Genomic DNA, 20911 nt, shown 5'->3' with positions numbered 1-20911 from the left:
GAATTGGGTATAATTTCGCAGGTTCATCGTCAGTCAAAGAAGTGTATTAGAGTCTGTTCACACTGTGTCTACGGTTGCGACGATAAAACATTTGGGTGTTATCACCTTAGTTGCGTGCTATTTAGGCTTAGAAATAAAATCAAGGTGGTGTGTAACAAATAAAGTAATTTCATTACCAGTTTCAATTGGCACACACAACGTATCTACAGTGTAAGCATCCTTAAAGTTACACCTAATATATTATCACCAAGTAGAGCAAAAATTCAATTAATAAACGTTATTGATATGACGCATTTAAATAAGGTATTGTCGCCTTAGGAGTCAGAAAATTACACATAAGTAACGGTTTTTAATATGACTGCTGCTGTTGCGAATGTTGCTGCAGATGCGGTTCTGTCAGCAGTCTAAACAAAGTATTACTCAAAATTTCTTTCTTAAATAATGGTTCTAAATAATTTTTACACTCTGGTCTTATTGCTTGTAAATGTAAATAGTTTATCTAAAGTTAGTAGAATTTTTGATATGTAATAAACGAACATAAAAAAAATTATTCACTTCAGCTTGTTACAGTTTTGTTAACCGTTTATGGGAAGAATGTAAGTAGATTTATGATAAATATTATTCCGTCATAAGTGTTTAGAGTGTTTTACAGAAAAGAAATACGAATTCATTAGGCCAGTTCGGAAACTCTCTTTCATAGTTCTTTAGCAATTTTGAATGTATTTTACATATGTAGAAAAGAGGAAGTGTATCCAAAAATAAATCAAACATATAAAATTTATAAAATTTTTTATTATTTACTTATTTATTTATAACCTTTTTCCGTATCAACACGGCCAGTGCTGATTTATATTGTTAATATATATATCAGAAAACACCTCTAAGATAAAGATAATTGACTTTAGAATAACAGAGCAAAACAATCTAAACATTTTGTGCTCTTGCTTGTTGGATTAAAAACCATAAATAAAGTATTGTGTGTGTGCATACTTCTTTTATAAGACTATTTTCAAGCCGAAATTAATTTTGACCTTAGAAGCGAATTAATATAAAGTTTTCCTTTAATCCCAATGTATATGATCTAATACAATATTATTTAAAATAAAATCCAGTCGTTGGGAATGTCTTCCTCCTGAGAGTCCACGGTGTGTCCGGCTGCTAAGCTGGAGAGTGACGACTCTTACGGTGATTAGGAGGGAGGGCGTGACTTAACCCCCTTGGTCGATCGCTGGGCTGTGGCTCAGCGAGAATGTTCGAATTAAACCAATGGTATTTTACAGCCATGTGCCGGAGTAGCTGTTCTTTATTGTTAAAGGGCTAGCTTAAAACTGAATCAAAGAAATGAAGCAAATATGGATCTACCCTAGCTCCAATACATCACGCCACAAACCCATGGTCGGCAAGCCGACTCAGCATTTATGCAGCGCAGTTCGGTACCCCGGATAATGGAAGACGGATTGCCGCTGCTGTCCACTCTTAGCGCAGAGCGCTGAAGTCAGTTGGGGCGCGTCAGCATTGTTCGCGTGAAGCTACTTAGTTTAGTTTCTAGGGTATTCTTAACGTAAACTTCTTTAGCTGCTGACTCAAATACAGAGGTGGTCAAAAGTATTTTCACTTTTCACATTTCACTCAAATGCACTTTGTGAAAATAATTTTGACCACCTCTGTATATTGAGGGCTCATTCAGTTGTTCGGAATAAACTAACTATTGGAGTGTCTTGTTCAATTAGTGATTTCAGACCGACATGATTAAGGATAGAGGGATTTATTATGTCAGCCTTAGCTAATGTTATGGTTAGAATTATTTTTTTTTTGTTTAGCTGCTTTTGAGTTTCTGATTTTATGGTAATCTTCCTCGAGTTTGAGTCCACTAGCTGAGCTTCTGTCATCCTCATCAGGAGTTCCTGCTACTACCTTAAGAGCTGTACCCAAGAAGTCTAAACTCCTCGCAATTCGGTGGTGTTAGAACGGACCACAAGTTTCTCAGATGATATGTATCAAAATTTAGTAATTTGTGCATATGCGACTGTGGGAAAGACTCCAAAAATTTTTCTGTCTCATCTACCATTCTAATAAATTCTGAGAGGTTGCTCGATTTCCTCAAGCAGTCACGTTGTTCAAACACCAGTACATCTCCATCTACGACGGGAATGTATTTGGCGTGAGAAAAGTCGGTAATACGCGTATTTGCCACTGCCAAGGTGAAGGCGAATCTGCAATCCATACGTAGAATGAGACCACGGCACTTTTACTTAAATCTGGCTTACTATTAAAGAGTATGGTATAAGCAAATTAAAAGTGGTGGAATTTATTTGAGGTTCTCCTTATGGACCACCCTACCTTTCTCTGCGGCGAGCTGGGAGGTCAAATCCTACAATACCATCGAATTGTATCAGCGCGTCTAAAAGAAGTAACGTAGATGTTTTTCCAAAAGTACTCATTAAACATTTCAGGTGAACTCTGTCAGAACCATGAATGGAACTCACTGTGAAAGGAGAATCGACCGGCACTACATTTTTAAAGTCATTTACGGGCTTGATGTCGATTAAAATTTTTAATTTTCTAGGCAGTCGGGAGGGCTCCCTAAAAAATTGATTCATTTTCTTTAGACTCCTCGTATATCTCGGTAACGGCCGCTGCGGCCGCGCTTTCATATTTGCTGTAATTTTATCGTCAGCCTGTTGCATGGTGTTATGCAATCTCTGACGCCTTTGACCGGTCATACGTACGGAGCCAAATCTTTTATGGCCCCGAGCACTTTCGGCCTTGGCTGACCGCTTCCAAAGAAGTCGGCTGCCAGAGTTAAGTCCTTGTTGAGTATAACTCCATAGGCCCAGGCGATTGATTACGGTAGTGACCCGGGTTCAGGGCAGAATTATTTTATTGGGGTCTATTCTGCGTCTTGTAGAAATGGCCATCTTCGGCCCTGCTATGTTTTCCTTGGGGAGACATTGAGCGGTTTTGATTATTTCGGTGCTCATGGGTGAGTGCCTCTTCCTCCAAACCCTTGCATTGTGGCAGCAAAGTCAGTGCGTTCTATGGCAGCCTAGCCAAAGCTAAAGCTGAGGGCAAATCCTTGGGCTGCGCTGGCAGGACTATGGCCCTCAAGGGTTTCCTTAGACCAGCAATAAATGCATGGAGGGCATCTTTCTAACCTCAGTATTGAATAGAGTAGCACTGTACGGTTAGTGTGTCATAACGATCTTGTTTGTTATTAACGTTAATCGTTTCTCTACATCGTCGTAGTATTGCATTAGGCTAAGTTCTCCCGTGCGTAAAAAAATTAAATTAAATAGTATTATTTACAAACAACACGTTTGGCCCTCCTTTAAATCGATTAAATTAAATTAATTAATGAAGTCTTTTATATTTTATAAGAATTTTTACCTGCCTGTTTCGTTTCACCTTCGCGATAACTTTTGGCGACATTGCCAAATCAAATTTTTTTTCTGCCGAATTTTTTCTGCAAAATTACGTTTATCAAATCTGAAGTGGGCTCAGAAACAACTTTTTTTTTATAAAATAACTTAGCATAATCTTGTTGTGGTAGTGTGGAATAAACACCAATAGACCTCTGATTAAACTATTTTCCCTTTAGTAAATAAGATCAGACTGGTTTTTTCCCACGATTTTCTGACAAGCCTTTATTATCGTCAAAACCTCTTAACATCTTCACAACTTTTATTAGTCTAAAATAATCGTAGTTTCTAACTCAAGGTACCATCTGGCAATCCTAGCGGTAATAGCGTTTCTACTTAAAGTTTGAACCAACGAATTGCAACCCGTAATAATTTTTATCGGTCTATGCTTAAAACTATGGTATCGGGTGGTTTTTACAGAATAAAACGAAATAGGATGCATTTTTCCAGCATCTTGTCGCTGCAATCATCTGTGTGGAGCTCGGTTTCTCGACTCGGACTGAATATGGCTATACAGGTAGATTAGCTAAAGCGTTCTTCAAAACGCTAAACGCACTTAATTGCTTGTCATTCAGTGGAAAAGGGACCGCCTTTCTTCAACAACTCTGCCAAGGGTTCTAAAATACGAAAAAAAATTCCATACCCCAGAAACTCGCATTCCATCCTCAGAAACACTCATTTCTTCTTGTTTATCTCCAAATTATATTCCCTAATACGATCCAAAAGCTTTCGATCTAGCCATGTCCGTCTGTCTGTATGAACGTAGAGATCTCAGGAACTATAAAAGCTTGAGGTTGAAATTCAGCATACAGATCTCTGAGACTAACCCGCAGCTCAAATTTGTTCACCCACCGCCCAAAACTGCCACGGACACATTTTTTTAAATTTTATTAGTCTTGAAAATTTCTATCGGCTTGCCTTTTGCCACGCCCACTGTAATGCATCTAATAGCATTGTCTTGTTTAAATATCCAAGAAATTGGTTCAGAGAAATTTTGGAAATACGGACTCCAACAATGTTTTGAAGTGAGCGCCGTTCATCTTTTGATCGATAAAAATCAAGTCAATTGTTGTGCTCGGCTATGATGACGTGATGACGTGATAATAATATCACCATATAAGGGCCGCCTAAATTAAAACGTTTTTATCAGTGAAGACAAATGAACGCTAATCATTTAGTCGAGTGTCTGATTGTAGATTCCACGTCAATTATTCTTTCCGGAATGTAAGCCGCTTTTCAGATGTTTTGCATTTCTGATTATACGCTTGCTTTTACTCCGTCCAATTCCTTCCTTCGATATGCCTATGGATCCTTTAAATGTCTTTCAACAGTTCTGTATGCTGATTTATTTTTTTGGCAATGTTCCGATTTTAAAGTCCTTGCGAGTGAAGAAAGTCTACTTTTTGATGATAACACCATAATTTTTTCTTCAAAAGTTTCTGGAAAACACTATTTGTTTATTTTTTCTATTTTTTTCAATACAAAAGTTTAATTCAATGACCAAACGAAAACAAGTATGATTTCTAAAGAAATTTATAAAATCTTTGAATGTATAGTTGCTTTTTCGCAAATCAACTAGCTGTGAGCATTTTTTTTTTTAACAAGATTAGAACATTGATACGAAAAGTATTTTGGACAATTAGTACAAGCATGATAATAAATATCGATTTTGTTAAAAAAAAACGATGGTACGTCTAGCCTAAGACCAACAGTATGTATGTTTTCATCTACCTGTCCGTATAAATGTATGTCCGTACCAGTTTCTATCAACATGACAAAAATATTTTAGCCTAGCCAGGCTCTAACGCCCACCAACAGGACAAAACTTTTACGCCCACACATTTAAAAATTGTTGCATTTCCTTTCATTTTTTTATGTTTCTTATTAGTTTCGATATACGAAAGCAATGTTGTTTCCCGAGGAACTCGACATTTGAGGTTGTTTGCTCTAATATATTTGGTTTTTGATAAGAGATAGAGGCAAGAGAAAGAACATGTGTGACAGGGTCGACAGTTCAGTAGTGAGTCGGGAATATGTCCTTAAAGTGAATAATGAATAATGGCCCGGGTGATTGTAGAGTTTATTTTTTTTGTATATAGAGCTTTGTGGCCCTCGATTGAGTGAATTCTTCGTTTTGCCGTTGCTACTTTTATTTAGCACATAGGTTTTTTAAAACGATCTTTCTTGCACTTTTTGGACTCTTCTATGATTTTTAAAGACCTTTAAGACTACTTGGTGGATCGGAAAAACTGCTGTTCTCAGGAAGAGTACTATTTTAACATTGGCTTATTCATATATTCATATCTTTGCTTGATTTCCAGCGTACAAGTTGCATTTTAAACGAAAATTATACAATTTATGCATAAATCATGTTTCCATTAAAACAGTGATAGGTAATAAAAATATTATTTTTAAAGTTAATTACTTTGGTTTATTAAACAATGTTTTATATTTGTCTTGTCTTTCTAGTTTTTCCTTTTGATAGTATTATTATTTTAAACTTTGATGCGAATAGCAGGATCTAAACCCATAAATTCCGGAATGGTTAACTAAATATGGAAAACAAGAGAGCTTGGACACGCTGCCAATAATAATCGTATACCATATAATTGATATTCTTATAATAATAATTTTATTTTATTTTTAAGATGACATTACTAATATAAATGTCTATTTACACGTCAAATTAATAGTCATAAGTGTTGTAAATGCTTTTAGCAAGCACGAAAATAAATATATATTAAAAATTTGATCCAAAATATCTGATGAGACACATCCATAATACATAAAAGAATAAAAAAAAAATAAATAAATAAAACTTGAAAAAATTTCAAAATTGGGCGCGACCGGATTAGCGGCTTTATAGTGGGCGTTGCAAAAATTTTTTGGCAAATCGATAAAAATTTTAAAGACTAATAATATTATGAAAATTTATCCAAAAAGTGTACAAAAATGTGGGCGTGGGAGTTTTGCGCGGTGTGTGGGCGTGACAACATGGGTCAACAAACTAGCGCTGCGTCTATGTCTCTAGAATCTGTATTCTTAATCTCAACCTTCTAGCTTCTTTAGTTCCTTAAATCGAGACCTCGACTCGGCTTTTAATCCTGATTAAGAAAATATTATATTATTATTATTATTATTATTTTTTAAATTTATAAAAATATCTAATTTTATTTATATGTATTTTATTTATGTATTAGTTTTTTTTTTTGCTGTTGGTTATGCTAGAGGTAATCAAGAATTGATTATAGAAATAATTATTATGTTCTAGCAAACCTTAAAGATCTACGTAGATCATCATATGTTTGTTTATCGATAACGTAAGCTTTCTTGATTAATGGTTTGTGTCTTTACAATGAGTCTCTTGAATAGTGAAGCTTTACCAAAGATCGGTTTAAGTTTTTCATATGGAGAATGAATATGTCACTTTACAGATTTTATATGGTCGGTAACGCTTTTTTCTGCCTGTTACATACTTTTCATCGAATCTAGTGTACCCTATTACCAAAGGCTCTAGAATAAGAAGATGCGTAACGCAATGTATGGCCGTTTGGCACTATGCAGGCACTTTTTTTAGTGACGGCTTAAATAGCTCTCTGTTCGCTCGCTAACGCTGAGATCGTAAGAAATCTAAAAACAGAATTTGCTAGCTTGTTATGATTAAAAACAAGGGACGAGAACGCGTATATGTGTGCGTCTTGTGTAAAAAGACGATTTTCGGCCGAAATCAATTCTAATCGACGGAAAGAATTTTGAACATGTTTGGAGTTTTGGCCAATTTCGTAGCAATATGATGAAATAAAATAATAATTAAAAATTCACGGCCTGACTATTATAATTTTTAAGTTTTTTTTATTCGTTTGTTAAAATTCCCGCTCGAATTAGCTACGGTTTACATATTTATATTTATCTTTATTATCTGTAATTAGTATGTTATGTTATGTGTTATATATGTTATAATCGGTCTTTTTTCTTCTTCTCTTCTTTTTTTCTCGGCCATTCAAATGGGCCATGAAAATGTTTTTTCACTTACAATTTATAAATTTAAAAGCCTTTGTCGAAAAGCAGCAGCAGGTTGTATTAGCTCGTAAAATTGCGAAAATACGTAAACACTATGAGTCAAATGACTTAATAAATATACTAAATAATTAAAGCAAATACAAAGGAAATCATTATAACTACTGTAATTTAAAACATAAATTTTCCAAAAAGAACTCATTACATTGAAAAAAAGATATTTCATAAGAATAATTACGTTGTAGAAAATAAAAATCTATGAAATAAATAAAAATATGAAAACTGTTTGTTGCAAAAGTCATATCTTGAGGCACGAATTGCGGACACAAGCACTCAACAATCATCGCCTTATTAATTTTTCACACGTCGCAAGTTGAATACTCTAATGACAAATATTCTAATATAAAGTCATTTTTGAAATTTATTTTGTGATATAATGTATTATATACACTTGTCGGCTGTCACTGAACATGTTCTTTCATAGCTCTTTTTCGAGTGGAAGGTTTTCCAAAAGAAGGAATTTTACTATTCATTTTGCCGGGCATGAAACTACACAGTTTATTGGGAACTATTCACAGCTTTTCAATTACATTTTTATTTTACGAATTGTGCATATTTATTTATATCGATTTATATTTCTAATCTACATAGTGTATGCAGCTTTTAAATTTCATTTTAATATATGTATGTATATACATATATATATCGTAACAGGCAGAAGAAATCGTTTCCAACCATATAAAGTATATGTCGAAGAGTCATCAGGACGCCCTTCTTCCTCTTCACTATTCTCGTTGTCTGCGCAACGTTTTCTGGCGCGTGAGTGAGGCATATTTGTTCTGCTCAATGATGGATCACTGACTGACTCAATCGCTTTTCACAAAATCAGAATTATGCGTAGTTCTTAACTCTACACGCATTACCAACACATTTTGGAGACCCACTCCAGTCCACATACATCAATACTAATGCACACGGCATTTTTCTGTACGCTTCCGTTATTCCCGACGACATCTACTTCCCCCCCGCTCCAAACTACGTTCGGCAGAAACTCGTTCTCTGCCGTTTCTCTTAAGAAACGGTTCTCTGCCTCGCATCAAAAGAATAGAAAAGGCGCCTGCATGGCGCGTGCCAAGCAGAAACGCGCAATTACTAGAAATGTCGTTACATTTAAATGATCTGCGACATATATATATATTCTTGATCAGGATCAAAAGCCGAGTCGATCTAGCAATGTCCGTCTGTCCGTATGAACGTCGATACCTAAGGAACTAACTATAAAAGCTATAAAGTCGAGATTTAGCATACAGATTCTAGAGACAAACCCCCATTTTTGACACATGTTGCCACGCCCACTCTAACAACCACAAACCGCACAAAACTGCCACGCACGCACTTTTAAACAACGTGTTTATATATATTCACATATTTATTTGTCTTGTCTTCTATCGATTTCCAAAAAAAATGTTTGCCATTCCCGCAAACCGCCCAAAACTGCCACTTTTGAAAAATGTTTTAATATTTTTATCTGTGACGACCCTGGACCATAGCCATGAGTTACCAACCCCCGACTAACTGCGACAACTTTTCGCCACGCCCACATACGAAAAGTGTTTTGATATTTTTTCATATATATAGTAGTTTTTTTTTTGCCGGGGTTATTTATTTATTTATTGGATCTTCTCTTTGGTATATAGAGACTAACACAATAAGTATACAAATCTTAATCTAATCACTTAATTATAAAGTGATACTAAATGGCCCTAGGTCTTGGCATCTGGGCAGGCGAATCGTTACGTTGGAGGCGTGTGTGATTATTCACGAGTAAGGAGTATTTTTATTTTATACATAAGGCCCTCCAACCACACTCTGTCGAATGCTTCTGATCTCTGTTATTATTCTGTTCACTAGTTCAATTGTTTCATGATTTTGACGGAATCCAAATTAATGCGATGGAATATTGTTACGAGTTTCCAGATGTGCTTGTATACGAATGATGAGTAATTTTTCAAAGAGCTTAGAGATGCATGAAAGTAGACTTATTGGCTGAGTTATATATTTTCCTGGCTTTGGAATTATAATTATGGTGTATTTTTCCATAACTTTTTCAATTTCGTTCGGAGGAAAATTCAGGGGATCAGTAGGAGACGTGCGGGAGCGTAAAGCCATTTGTTTTTGTGGGTTCGGCTGAAACACCCTTTGTAGGTGAGCAGCAAATACATTTGCCTTTTTTGCATCACGGGTCCATTTCCCAGTGTTATCTCGAATAGGCATCTCTGTTTTTCTAGCACTAAGTTCTCGATTTGCACGTTCGTAGTCCCATATCTGAAGTGTTGCTTCGAAGTCATTTGATGTGTGGCAGCACTAGCAGCTTTTGTTATTATCGACTCGAATGTTTTTACAGAACTTTCAATATCTGAATTTGTGTCTAGCATAGGATTGATTTTTAAGTGTGTGCTGACATATTTTTTGTACTTGAAACAGTTTGTGGCTGCTTTTGTAAGATGACGCGACCTTTCTTTAATTTCGGGCTGCCGAAACATGTCGAAGAGTACGGGTGAGTGGTCAGATGAGAGATCTTCAAGAGTTACAGCGTTAAGAAGCACTAAAGGAATTATTCTTACGAGAGCAAAACCAATCAGATCTGGTAGTTTTCGTGGGTCTGTATGCCAGTAAGTGGGTTTCCCAGGTGATAGACAGTTCAATCTATTTATCGGAGCTGGCCCTTCTCCGCACCGAACCTAGGACAGTGCAAGAATATGTTCTGCTGTTCTCACTGCGTCTGTGCAAGGCACTGGACTGTATCAACACTGTGGAACCTAAATAGGTACCGTCGGAAACATCTATTGTCCGTGAGTAACTGAGTCATGTGGTATTCCAAACCTTTGTGCTCATACTCCGTTTTGTGAGGAATAAAATGGATAAGATAGTTGCCCATCAACTCTCTAATTTCTATCTGAGTAACGGGCTTTCGCGCTAGGTATTGACCATTTATCTCCAAGGCAATAGGTGTAATGCCTAGAATTGAATTGGCCTGCAGACATCGTGACTTTTTAGACTGCATTATGTTACATACCATAACAAGCGGTCCCTGAAGTAGTTTCCAATCACACTCCCTACGTATCCACGGATGCCCATGTTGTGCATTGTTATCGCTGGGTTAAATGATGATGACACAATACTCCTTACTCCTTACTTTCCCATCCAGAAGCCACACTGCTAGCTTTGAAGGCCTGTGCGACTGTTGGAGATAAGCTCTATACGCACGTACAATATGCGCTAAAAAACTTTGACTACAATGTCCAGCAAAAATTGTAGCTGCCTGCTGCATTTGTAGGTTTTTGCCTTTCTACAGAAGGACTAGCTTCGCCCTTTTTCAACGCTTGAGGACGACTCCGTCCAGAAGACACTGTCGGAACACAGACACTAGAATAACAAGATGCGTAACGTCATACGATTTTTTTGCACACGATTTTTTCGGCGTGTCTCTAGAAGTGGCTCCAGGCTCTATTGAATTTTTGTTCAATATCGAAAGAGCGGAGAGCTCTAATGCGAACAGCTCTTTTCTATGCAGACAGTGACAGCCGACAATTGTATATTTTTTTTTTTTTTTTTTTTTTTTCTCGCACGGGTCCCACGGCCACACCTCCCGCCCAACCGACCGAGGGGCGCTGCCGTGTCGAGCCGTACGGCTCGATTCGCAAGAAGATATAGACGCGATATAAAAAATAGAATGGGAACGAGGAAATGAATATATAGAATATAATGTGGAATAACTATGTTAAATATTATTGTCAGTAGGATCTAATTATGTAATAGAAAAGATAAAATCGATTGCTTTAATAGCGGCAGAGAGTCAAGATTACAGATAATAGGATAAAGTCTATTATAGTCAGAACATAAAACTCTGTAAGGGTCATGCAACTCATAATTACATCTACAATGATTTAAGATAAGGGGTATATAGTTTCTAGTGAATCTACTTGGAACCGAGAAGTTAAGCCGACTAATCAAGTCGGGACTCTCAACATCCCCACGAATAAGCTTACAAATAAAGACTGTTCCAAGCGTAGTTCTACGGTTAGCTAGGGATGGTAAATTAATTAAAAGTAGTCTACTGAAATAAGGAGGTAATATATGGTTTGCATCCCAATTTAGGCGCCGCAAGGCAAAAAGTAAGAAGTTTTTTTGTACCGATTCAATGCGGTCCGAGTGGACTGCGTATTGTGGACTCCAAACAGGTGATCCGTACTCGAGAATCGGACGGACTAACGAAATAAATAAGGTTTTAGTCAAGTAAGGGTCATCAAATTGTCAATAGACGATATATGGTCAGAAAATTTTAGTTTTGGGTCCAGAAGAACACCAAGATCATCAACTCGTGTTATTCTGTCCAGAGAGCACCCACTTAGAGTGTAAGTCGTGCGTATTGGGTTGGCACGACAAAAGGTCATAACTTTACACTTGGAGTCATTTAAGTCTAATATGTTATCACGGCACCATATTTGAAATCGGTCTAGATCGGATTGTAAGTCCAATTGGCAAGAAGTGTCCTTTTACTGGAGGCATAATTTAACATAGTCTGCGTACATAAGTACACGCGAATGTTTTATTATTAAGGGGAGGTCGTTAATGAATAAGGTAAAAAGAAGCGGACCAAGATGGCTCCCTTGTGGGACACCGGATGTGACTCGGAGAATAGAAGATAACGAATTTTTAAAGAGGACTTGTTGTGTCCTGCCATTCAGATAGCTTGAAATCCAATTTAGAAGATCAACAGGGAAACCTATAAGCCAGGGATTCCATCGGGACCTGGCGAATAGACCGGTTTAACACGCTGAAGATCGTTAAGTAGTGAGCTTTCGTTTATAGTGGGGCAAAATATTAGATTCGACTTAGATACCGCATAAGAGTATGGCTGTTCGGAGTGAGGTAAAGTTGAATATGTTGTTTGAAAAAACTTGTCGAATAGATCGGCTATTGCCTGATCCGATGTAACCGTAGTGTTTTCAAAAAATATCGAGGAAGGGAAAGAACTTGTTTTTCGCTCAGTGCTACCGAAATTATAAAACTGTTTCGGATCCTGTGCAAACTGGAACTTACAACGGTTTAAATAATTTTTGTAGCACTGAGCATTAAGCACGGTAAAGTTTAACCGAGCGCTTAAATATTTACAAAGGATGGACTGAGAACCGGTATTTTTAAATTTCATATAGAGTCTGGACTTTACATTTCTTAGGTGTGTCAACTCTTTATTAAACCAAGGAGGTTTAGAGATTGACGGATAGTACATCGGAACACAAGAGTCAAAAAATGATTTAATTGCGGTATAAAACATATTAATCGCATCCGCCATTATGTTGCAGGAGTAAAGATCGGACCAATTAAAGCCAGCTATAAAATTGTTTAGCCTCCGAAAATTTGCCTTGCGAAAACAGGGAATTCGCTTTGTTGACTTCTCTGAATTTACTTTTAATACCGTACCTAAGTCGATTTCCACCTTGAAAGTAGGATGATATTGATCTTCAGGTTCAGTAAGAGGTACTACCCTGGACAGAAACACACATTTAGGACTTGTTACAAAACATAGATCCAAAAGTCGACCAAGAGAATTTGGAATATAATTAACTTGCGACAGTGATAAGTCGAGCAAGCCGTCAATAAAGTCATGTTGTGCTAAAGGGAGAAGGATATTCGATTGTTTTTCTGGGGACCACATTGTGCCAGGTATATTAAAATCACCTAGAACTACCAATTGGTCCCTGTTAGAAAGTTTATTCAAGATGGACTGGATAGCGGACAGATGATTCTGATATTCTGGGAATTCAGAAGATGGCGGAATATAGGAGCACGTAATATAAACTGATCTGTCGGAAAAAGACAGCTTTACACATACGAATTCCGAGTTACGGGAATCGTCCAAAAGTAACTCCTCCGACGCGAGGTTAGATCTAACCGCGATTAAGACTCCACCTCCCCGTCTGGAGGGACGGTCAAACCTATATATAGTGTACATACCTGGAAAGACTTCGGAGTTAAGTATCTCCGGCTTTAACCAAGTCTCTGTGAGCACTATAATATGGGATGCAAATGAAAGACTATCACAATACAATTTGATTAATTTGCTACGCAAGCCTCTAACATTTTGATAGGAGATAGTAAGTTTTGTAGTTAGTTTTTTGAAGAGGAAGAAGATGAAGAGGCGGATGGTGCAGTGGTCTGGCCACGTGAGGGAAGTTTAGTTCCCACGGGCACCTTTTTCTTATTTTTGATCTTATGTCCCTAGCGTAAGAGAAGTTAAATTTTTCCACTTTTATATTATCGGCTTTTGTTTTGTCTTGTATATAAGACAATACATCCGACGATGTTTGATCAGGGGAAAGCCGAGAAACAAAAATTTGTTTCTTTAGTGGAACCACCGCGAGGGGTTTTGGCGCTGCAGATTGTATTTCTGAAGCGCCAACTTGTGCCGGTAGTCCGCACACAATGTTTCCTTGTGGTGGTAAACTAATCGAGACAGGTGGAATCACTGGTTGAGAAACCAGTGCAGACAATTCGGAATTTTTAGCAATCACAGGGTGGGTTCCATCCACAGCTGATTGATCGGATTGCTCCGAATCTTTTTAGCTGCCGAACTTAGCAGCATATGTGGATTTGCTGCGATTGACAGCTGATCAGTTGTGGAGTCCTGTTAATCATTTGCCCGTGTTTGCGGGGCCTTAGGCAGCCTACCACCAGCGGCTTTTTTGCGCTTTGGAGATTCATCTAATAGCTTAAGGCCATTAAACTGTGAATTAAGCGCGGAAAGAAGATCATCGGCTCGACGAAAACAATCTCTAGCTACGCCAAAACTGTTAATCAGTTCTTTCAAGCCACCTTTAGTTTGGCGCATAAACGATTTCATCTCGTTCGCAACCACAAGGCAAGCATCACAACAGTAATTTAGATTTTTACCCTTTGCTAGGTCATCACTTGTTTGGCCATTAAAACCAGCGCACTTAGTATGCACCATTCTATCACATAGCCAACAAGTCATTTTTGGCTGCTCAGGTTTTATAACCTGGCAACAATTTTTATAAAAGCAGACAACATTTACGGTTACCATGTTTAACTGAAATCAGACCACTGTGCGTGCACGAAAACACAAGACCAAAACATTCAAGCGAGCTGTTAAAAGAACCGCACCAGAGCAGTCTGCACGCTGAGAAATTTAGATTTTGTGTGGGAGAGAGAGCGAGAGCGAAAAGTGCAGTTTATGTGCATGCAAAAAAACAACACCAAACACCACTGCGAACAACGCACAAAAAGGGAGAGTAAACAAAACAAAGAGACGAAAAATGCAAACTACATTGTATATTTGTTTAAACTACTGCACAAATCACAAAAGAATCACTCGCGAAGCGAACGGATGTTTAATAATTATGTTTAGATATATGATAATTAAAGAAAATTATCTAAAAACCACGGCTGGTTTGACAAACACAAAATAAAAGCCGGGGAGCAAAAAAAACACGACCGTTCTCTTTGAAAGCTAATAGAGCACGTTGCACGTAGAGCACGTTATAATACATAATATCACAAAATACAGTTCAAAAATGACTTTATATTATAATATTTGTCATTAGAGTATTCAGCATGCGACGTGTGAAAAATTAATAAGGCAATGATTGTTGAGTGCTTGTATCCGCACTTCGTGCCTTAAGATATGTCTTTTGCAACAAACAGTTTTGATATTTAAATTTATCTTATAGATTTTTATTTTCTTCAACGTATTATTTCTTTGAAATATTGAGAACAATGTAATGATTTCTCTTTGGAAAATGTATGTTTTAAATTACAGTAGTTATAATGATTTCCTTAGTATTTTGTCTATTTTTTGCAGTAGTAAAGTACGGCAAGTACGGTAAGCGCAAATAGTAATTGCGATAAGTAGTGAAAAATAAACTCGAAGGCCATATAAATATAGGATCCAATTACAATTGCAAGGCCTCCCCGTGGTGTTTAATTTTTAGATTTCTGAGGCTCTCATCGTAAGCGAGCGGACAGAGGGCAATTTTGGCCGTCACCAAAAAAGTGCATCAAACCAATGCATGGCCGTTACGCATCTTGTTATTCTTGTCTACAATTTTTTACAGCTATCATACGTGCTAATCGAAACATAATAAAATTCGGATCGCTAATAATCCTGCAATTTGCAGTTTTCGATTCCCACTCGAATAATATATAACCAGCTACCCGCGCTTAATGCATAATGTTGATCCCCATAAAACCAATAATTAACTTAAATGAAATCATTTTAGAGTTTAGAGACAATCTTGGCCCCTTTAAGAATTAATTAAAAATAAACATACATAGCTTTCGGACATAGATCACCATATGTGCGTGTGCACGTCCGGCAGCCAAAAATTAAACGGAACAAAAAGAAACAAAGAAATAAGCGCTCTCAATCCATAAATTGCAGAGAAAAATTCTGTCCTTGAAAATTAATTCCACCATTCGATCTGCAAGAGACCTTGTCCTTGAACTAATACTTAGGCGATAAAATATTACAGCGCCTTCCGCACCGTGGGACCAGGACCGCGAATAGGTGTATTTAATTTCACTTCCTTATTTCATACATTCTTCTTATTAAATGAATCAGTCAATATGTTCACTTACCCACTTTTGGGAATTCAATTTTGGACTGCACTGCATACAAATTGGAATCTTTCGCAATCCCCAGCTGGACTCCCTCCACAATGGATTGATTCGATTGTGCCGAATGTATTTTGGCCACTGATTTTATCATCATTTGAGGATTTACTGCGATTGACAGCTTATCAGCTGTGGTATTTTGCTGAAGTTTTAATAATTTTGTTTAAAAAATTGGTTTTACAATACAAAAATTAATTCGGAGCGCAGAAAAAAAGCCCGACCGTTCGCTTTAAAGCTAGGAAGACTATTATATGGCATGTTTGTGTAAACACCAATGATAGCGTTGAAAGCCACGCTTCCAACAGAGGGAGTGTCTCGGCTTCTGCAGCCGCCAGCAAATCCTAAAAATTTAGGTATACATACCAACTTTGGAGACACAATTACATTTTACGGCACCTCGGCTTTGTTATTTATGAAGAAAAGCTGTGAGTATCTAAGCTCGTCCCCTTGCTCTGTCTCTAGTACTCACGCGTCGCTTATCGTTGTGCAGTTCGCTCTGCCATTAAGTCGCTTACGAATTCCAGTTACGTCGTGCGAGGGTTTTATTCTTAAGCTGAGTTTAAAGAAATGTGAGGAGACACACGACTCAATCTTTTGGTTGGTTCCATAAGAATGAATTTTTATTTTGTAGCAATCTTCTTGCTAGCCTAGTGTACAATTCGTTTCTGCTGCGAAACTCCTGATTTGGTAGTTTTGACCGGATACCACCTCCAGTACTTCAATACTTCAGTTCTTCGGAATTCTGACTCCGCTGGGCGATACGCTCCGCTTGCTGGTCGCTCTGCCTCCGAGTTGAGTGTTTCATATCTGGTTCAATCCCCGTGGTGGTTTCGGGAGAGGTGAAGGCGTACTTGTGCCGTCACCGATAACTCCTCCCCCGTCAAGGCGGAACGATGGCCATAAGGAAGGTATGGGTACTTTTTTTTATCGTCCAGGCAGCAACTGCCGAAGTGGTTTATTATTAGGAAAATTTAAATCTTCTAAAGATGACACCTATCGTTCTTGCACGATTCATAATCCCTAGTGGAATTATGCCTACGAACTAAGACAAAAACCTCCGTGTGCTCTTTTGTCCTTGCACGCTCACCGGGACTGCCTCTTATATATCTCGTATGGCTTCGATAAGCAGGAAGTGTAGGCCATGGGGCTCCTCCTTCCAACCTTAGTCGCCTTTTATGACATGCCGGATACGCTGTGGTAGTATTTATCACCCTCCACCACACATGACTGTTGTTTTGATTTAGCCACCCACTCTGTTGGTCATTTCGTCTGATCGGACTTATTTCATCATACTATTGATTAGACTGTTTTCCAGCTCCCATGGCTCGCTGTTTGCCAACATAGCCGCAAACAAGCCACTTGGGCTGAAGAGGTACCTGACAGCGTCTTTAGCCGCTCCCTCTCCACCGCAAGCCTGGAGCATTGCATTAGCATATGATCTGTTGTTTCCTTACAATCGACGCAGAACAGGCATTGGCTGTTGACATTGGAACAGGGTTGGCTCTACATGGCGGAACCGGAGTAGATAGGCCCGAAAGCAGCCATGGTTTGTGAGGTACTGGGTTAAGTGGTAGTCCAATTTGTGTTGGCACTTTGTCCAAACCGCCAACTCAGGGATGAGCTGGTAAGACCACCTCGCCCGTTGCAGGGACTCCCATGTGTTCTGCTACTCACCCAGCAGCCACTCGTGTGCCTCTAGCCGGTAAGCGCCACCCCGCATTAGGCTGAAAGCCTTGATTTCCAGATCAATTTGCGGCAAGCCTACCACAGCTAGCGCCGCGTTTTCGGCTTTGATCCTGAATCCTCTAATGAGCCTGAGGGTCATGGACCGTAGCACCGAGCGCGCTCCTTTCAGGTATGAACCCCTGCTAGTGGCATTGCTCCAGATTGGTGCAGCATAAAGCAGCGAAGCTTTTGCTACTGACAACATCAGATTCCTGGCCGGATATCTTGGTCCACCGACGTTGGGCATCAGTCTAGCCAATGAAGAAGCTGTGATTGCTGTGATTCCTGACGTAACTCGCGTGGTCCTTGAATAACACGTGTGGTCTTTCATAACACCCAGGTACTTTAGGAACTCTTGGGAGGTCCCCTGTGTTCCAGTGACAGAGACTAGCAAATTCTCCACCTTTTTCCTGCTGCTTAATAGAACTGCCTCTCGAGCCACGGGATGTCAGCTTAATCGTGGTGTTACATTTATCGTGCAGCTCTGCAATTATTTTGCCGACTGCTGTAATTATCACATCGTCAGCAAAACAGTGCAGCACTACTCCCAAGGGCCTGCGGATGCCCAAGATCTCATCGTACATAATGTTCCTTGGGGAACACCATCCGAACCTCGGTATATTTTTGGGCCAGCTTTCGTATCATACCATAGGACACGATCCCCAAAGTAGCTGCCAACAACTAACCTCGGTACTCCTGGATCCCCACACAGTTCCTGGCTCCGAGGATTAGGAGCCATCTCCTGGTCTTGAAGGCGTTCCTTACGTCGATTTGCGCAGTATTTCTTTCTGACTCTTAGCCATCTATCACCAGCAAAGCGGATTGGGCGATGTTAATCACGGCCGAGAGAGCTTCTAGGGTACTTTTTCCATTCCGTTAGCCATATTGCTGATTTCCTAGGCCGTTGATCACCTTTATTCGAGGGTACAGGATACGATCAAACAGTTTTCCAACTATGTCCTATATGCTGGTCCCATGCCTTTCGGCAACAGGACTAGTTTCTGGCTTTGTTGGGAAGATTCCGTCCAGAAGACATTGCTGGAAGGTGGCCCTGAAAATGTCAGGTCTACCCAACGCCACTGCTTTAATAACAGCTCCAGGAATACCATCTCGTCCAGGGGCTTTATTGGGCTTGATGCGCTTGGCTGGCTGTGACTGTGTGACGCACGGAAAATCGTGGGCAGGGGCCCCAGGTATCTACGCTATCTTGCAGTTTCTTATACGACCGCGCTTTGGCAGCCGCTATGCCATGCTTTAACTCTATGCGTTTCCTTCCGAAAGCCTCCATGAGCTCCGCGTTGTGAGTACTGCCTCTGGCTCGTTGCGCCGTTCTCCTAGCCCTGAGGTAATCCCATCGTAGATGGTTTACGGTGGCACTCCAACAGAACACGGGTGGTTTGCGTCGCAAATTCTACCAAGCACATTCATGAGGTCAGCCGCCATACTCTCTGCATCCCCATTTGGGATTAACAGGAAATCTTTTTGGTACGCCAGCATGTCCTTATCGATCTTCCTGTTGTCCTATGCTTGTCCGGCTGTTCTTGCCCTACGGAGAGAGACTGAAGGAAATCAGAGCGTGGTCACTCAGCGTTAGGACGTCATGGACCATCCAGTTATTGTTAGCCTCTAGCCCCCTGCTGATAAGGGTAACGTCAATAAATTACATACCCCTATCGTTGTTAAACGTCGGCTTCCTTTCCTAGTTCAGCAGTATCAGGTCCAGTATTCCCATAGCGTCTATCACTTCTCAGCCTCTGAGGTTGGATACAGTACTGTCCCATTCCACTGCCCAGGCATTAAAATCACCGGCAATGATCATCGGTCATTGCCCTCTCGCATGGCCCACAAGTGCCTCTAGAAACTCCTCGAACTGGTCGGGGGTGTCGCTAGGCGGAGCATAGCAGCTGTACATATGTATGTGTGTGTGTTAATTCCCCGCATAGGTGAACGTGGAGAGAGCTGAAACACTTGATAGCTGTTATACCTGACTCGTCATGGATCATGGAGGATTATCCCCTTCAAGTGACGTAAAGTTCGCTCACGAGCATGATGTCTACATTGTGCTCCGACGCAGTCTGAGTTAGGACGCTCTGAGCTGCTGCGCATTGATTAACATTGAGCTGTAGAAATTTCAAACATGTAGTTTTGCCATTTACCTGCAACAAATGGTCATTTAACTTTCCTAAGTAACGCGTAAAACTATGGCACGATTCCGCCGTGTGGTTATGAAAGTTTGCCGCACGCACCGGCCGACTCAACTCCGTACATAAAAAAATTTCGCGCAGCGTTAACATAAGACTGCCAAAGTGGTGGAGCTGGCAATGAGAATGTGGATGATCGTCAGGTGTGTCGTGGCGACATTGTGCATCATTGCAACGTTCCATTTGGCTTTATGCATATTCAGATACCTATTCAATATTTATTTTTATTTATTTATTATGATAGATAGAATAGTTTACAAAACTAGACTAACTTAGATAGTATAGCATTGGCTACGGGGCTTACAGCTATATTTATTTACAATGTTATTATATCTTAATTTAGTTAATATCTAATTTGCTAACTAATTGCTGGCTTGTTATGTACAATTGCCTGTTTTGTTTTTAGATTTTGTGGTATAATTTGGTTTTTTTGTGGAAAAGTATGAGTTTTTGTATGTTATCTGGATTGGGTTTCCTAAGAAGGTCTATAGGGTTGGTGTTGTTAAATATGTCTTGTTTGGCTTGTAGGAGGGATGGGCATGAGTTTAATATGTGGCTTATTGGAATATCACCTTGGCAAAACGGACAAGTTGGTATTGAATTGGGATTTAGGTAGTGTTGGTGGGTTATGTTTGTGTGTCCTAGTCGAAGTCGTATTATTTTTATTTGTTCGAGTCTGGTCCAATTTGGGGGAGATTGTTTGAGGTAATCGCATGTGTGTAAGGTGTTCGTATTAATAGATTGGTACCATGGACTGCAGTTTATTATGTTTTCTTTATTTTTCGCCGCAAGGTCGGCTTTAAGCTGTTTTTTTTATATCTGTGGTATTTATGTTTGGGGTGAGGATAAGTGGCA

General features: G+C 39.2%; 1 protein-coding gene across 2 annotated transcripts in view; it reads left to right on the top strand.

Moving 5' to 3' along the window:
- The first annotated feature begins 468 nt into the window (after positions 1–468).
- The window catches only part of LOC6620232 (dnaJ homolog subfamily C member 16), a 222929-nt gene continuing 202486 nt past the window's right edge, over positions 469–20911 (top strand). Inside the window, exon 1 of one of the 2 annotated variants that reach the window (XM_032719507.1) lies at positions 469–596. The gene's annotated coding sequence lies outside the window, so the exon portion shown is untranslated. The remainder of the gene's footprint in view (positions 597–20911) is intronic. The other variant, XM_032719506.1, reaches the window with a different exon arrangement.

This window comes from Drosophila sechellia, chromosome 3L (assembly GCF_004382195.2).
Source record: "Drosophila sechellia strain sech25 chromosome 3L, ASM438219v1, whole genome shotgun sequence".
Classification (NCBI taxonomy): domain Eukaryota; kingdom Metazoa; phylum Arthropoda; class Insecta; order Diptera; family Drosophilidae; genus Drosophila; species Drosophila sechellia.
Note: the sequence above shows the minus strand (reverse complement) of the source record. Positions and strands in the feature narration are given on the sequence as shown.